The 3638-nt window shown below is 39.4% G+C and overlaps 1 non-coding gene across 1 annotated transcript; it reads left to right on the top strand.

Annotated features, from left to right (window-relative positions):
* Positions 1-346: 346 nt before the first annotated feature.
* LOC129082507 (U1 spliceosomal RNA) lies at positions 347-510 on the top strand. Its single transcript, XR_008530422.1, has one exon. It is a non-coding gene; the product is annotated as a U1 spliceosomal RNA (small nuclear RNA).
* Positions 511-3638: the final 3128 nt, after the last annotated feature.

Here is a 3638-nt window from a genome sequence, read left to right on the forward strand (position 1 = left end):
AAAACCAAGCAGCAAAAAAGCTTTGCAGAAGCACGTGGTCTTACAAGTAACCTCAGTAAGAACAACAGCTGATTGATCATCAGAAAAAACAAAATGTGACATTAAGGAAACGGATGACAAATTCAAAGCACTGAAAGTAAACAAACATAAATCAATAAATGAGTAAGTAAATAAATAAACAACAATAATTTTACCCCTAAATATCCTAACTAAATATTTTCTAAATTATTTTAATATTCATAAAAGTAAAATAACATATTTTAAAATTCAATCCTAATGTCAAATGAAGTCTACATTCCTCACGTCAAAGCTCTTATACCCGAGCAGAAAAAAGTAGACAATTTTGATACTTCTCTGGCAGGGGAAATACCATGAGCATTAAAGTGGTTTTCCCAGAGCGAGGCTCATCCACCGCACTCTGGGTGTCCTGACCCCTGCGATTTCCCCACATGTAGGAAACCTGCCCGCATAATTTGCGGTAGTGGGAGACTGCGTTTGTGCCCTCCCCTTCGTGCTCTCCCCTAAAAAAATGTATTAGCACCTGGAAATCTTAAACTTTATAAAAATGTATAGATAAAGAAAGAATGATTGGGCAAATGCATACGCTGCAACATATGCTGAATTTTACCCAGCAATAAAAATTGAAAAATGTAAAACCAAACAAGAGTAGATTTGAAAGACCTTTTAAAAACAGTGCTGAGTGCGTTCTGTTTGTTTAACCACTGCCAGGTGAACCAAGGACACCAGACTCTGCACAAATTGCCCCACCATTTCTCCCACTGAAACATCTACAGATGTGCACATTTTCTACTGGCCAGCAAACATCCTCTTACATGCGTCCCTGAGTGACAGATGCATCACCCAAAAGAGAACTGTTACTGAATCTGCCAAACGTTTCTTTCACAAGATTAGATGTATCAGGGCAGGGAACTTGATCACAATGAGAAGAAACAGCTAAATTGCAATTTCAGTGCCTTACTGTGGAAGAAGAGCCTGCAGCCTCTAGCATCTTGTTTTATTTATTTTTTTCTTAATGAGAAAGCACCTCTTAAAGTTTTCATCCACCATCCACAAATGCAGGCTGATAGATTAGCTAGGAATGGGAAGGTGGGGGTCATTTTAATAAGTCAGGGTTCAATTATGTAAGGATTTCCTTGAAGGTACTTGCACGGTGTGTATGTATGTGTATGCATGTGTGCAGAGGGAAGGGTGTTGTACCATTTTTTTGCCTGCTTCTCTGAGGCTAATTTTATGTCTTTAATACAAAAGAAAAATCAGGTAATATTTCACTAGGGTAGAATTGATTCTAGACAGTTGAGTGCTTTCATTCAAATTAAATACTTTCTTATCCTGGGGGAAACATCTGTCATTTGGCTGAACTGAATAAAATGACAGGGTGTTCGATGGAAGTAAGGTCTCCAGGAATTCTTTAGTTTTTTTCCAACGTTGTATAGCCAAAGTTCTTCCTTTTATCCTGGCAGTCTCAGAGAATGAAGAGAAGAGCTCATTTGGCCTTTTACAAATAAATATACACCATAGTATCTCTCTAATAAATATAAAAAGCAAAGTTTGTGTCCTTTCCATTGTAGCACAGATTAACATTATAGCAAAGACTTTTCCTGAGTTACCAAATCTATTCCACTTAATATCTTGTATCTAGGTCCTTTCTTTTTTCTTTTCCTTCAACTCTCTGACAAAAGATTTTATTTCTGAACCCATAAGTTTATATTGCACATTGAAACACTGCTATATTTCAGGCTGTTAATTTTCCATAGTAGACCAAGCCTCTTCTTAAAATATATTCATAAAAAAGGAACATCAAATAATTACTTTTTCCATATGCAGTTTGGTGGATATTATATGCTCTTTTATATATTGTTACTGCAAGGACTATGCTTTTATTCTTTTAATATTTTATCTCCACCATTTTAGATAGCTTTGCTTTATTTTACATATTTACTTACCGTGTGTGTGTGATTCTGCTTCTATGTGGAATCCAAAGGACAAAAATAAACAAACAAAACAGATACAGACTCATAGAGAACAAATTGATGGCTGGCTGCCCGATGGGAAGGGGGTTGAGGGACTGGGTGAAAAATAAAAAAGGGTTAAGAAACACAAACCGGAAGTCACAAAAAAGTCGGCAGGGGGGTGGGGTGTAAAGCACAGCACAGGGATCGCAGTCAACAACACTGTGTTGCCAGATGGCACTAGGCCCGCTGGGGGATCACTTTGTAAGTTACATCAATGTTCAACTACTATGCTAACACACCTCAAACCAATATAACATTGAATATCAACTGTAATATAAAAGAATTTTTAAAATTTAAAATAATAATGATGGTATATTGAGGGCTTCATAACAAATGCACAACAATAATAGCCTTAGACTAGAAGGAGACACAGAAATGTGTATTGTAAGGTTCTTGTGTTACCAGAGAGACCCTGGTTCTTGTCGCTGACATAGTAAAGAATTACAGGTCAGCTAGCCTATTAACATGTAAGCACAGTTTATCAGTGAAGGAGAGAGCAAAAGCAAGGCGGTAAGAGTAGGGGTGGCAAAAGTAGGGTGGCCAGAGGCCTGGGTAGCCAAAAAGGGGTGGACAGGGTCCTGGTGCCCAGAGACCCCCTTGCCAGAGGCTGAGTGGACAAGGGCCTCCCTGCAATGTGGCAAGAAAGTCAAGAGAAGAGGACAAGAGAGAGTCTTTTGTCCTGAGGAGGTATACAGTTGGTGGGGTGAGGGTGAAGAAGTTCCATTTTGATTGGCAGGCAAAGGTGTTGCTATCTTCTCCTGTGGGCACAGGAATACCCAAATGCAGGTATGTGTGGGAGTCTATTAACCTGAATCCTTATCTTGCCCTATACTCTATTTATTCATTTTGCATACATGACAGGGAGCAGACAATTAACCAAAGTTGTTTTATGAGCTTTTTCTCTGGGCACTGTAGACCCCTCCCCTCCCCCCTTTCAGGTTTTGAGATGAATGCAGTCTCAACGTTTTCCTTTTCCCAGCTAGTGGAGGTGATATACACAGACTTTCAACGGCTTCCCCCTCCACCCTGCGCTGCCATAGTTTAGTTATTTGGGAGGCCTGGCAGCCTTTTCCGACCAGGGTCAGGACTACTAGGTCAAGAGTGAGGCAAGTCTGTTGCTTTTAGCCCCCTGCATTAAGTTCTTTGTTAGATTGCAAAGGCCAGGGCCTTGCCTTTCTTTCCCATCAGGACACCCATTCCTAGCTACTATTTAAGTGTTAACAGGTGTTGCCTGGCAACCAGGATGCTAGCCCCTGGTTTGGGATGCAACCATAGAGTAGTCGCAGGGTTCATCCTGTGCTATCTCCTGCACACTAGTACTGTACGCAGAGTGCTAGGACATCACGTGAAAGTTGACCATGGCAGATTACATCTGTACTATAATCCTTATTGTAGCTAACAAACTAGATAGCAAAGCAAAGGTTTTATTAAGATAACAATAAATCTATAAGGAAATAGAATAATTTAAAAAACTTGATTATTCCAAAGAAACACAGAAAAAAATGGGAAACAGGTAAACTGGAGTGAATAGAAAATTAAAAACAAGAAATTGAAGGCATTTTTGTACACCAGCAATGAAATATCAGAAGAAGAATTCAGGGGAAA

The sequence above is a fragment of the Pteronotus mesoamericanus genome, unplaced genomic scaffold, assembly GCF_021234165.1.
Source record: "Pteronotus mesoamericanus isolate MK-2021 breed Mesoamerican mustached bat unplaced genomic scaffold, CSHL_Meso_final contig_124, whole genome shotgun sequence".
Taxonomy (NCBI): domain Eukaryota; kingdom Metazoa; phylum Chordata; class Mammalia; order Chiroptera; family Mormoopidae; genus Pteronotus; species Pteronotus mesoamericanus.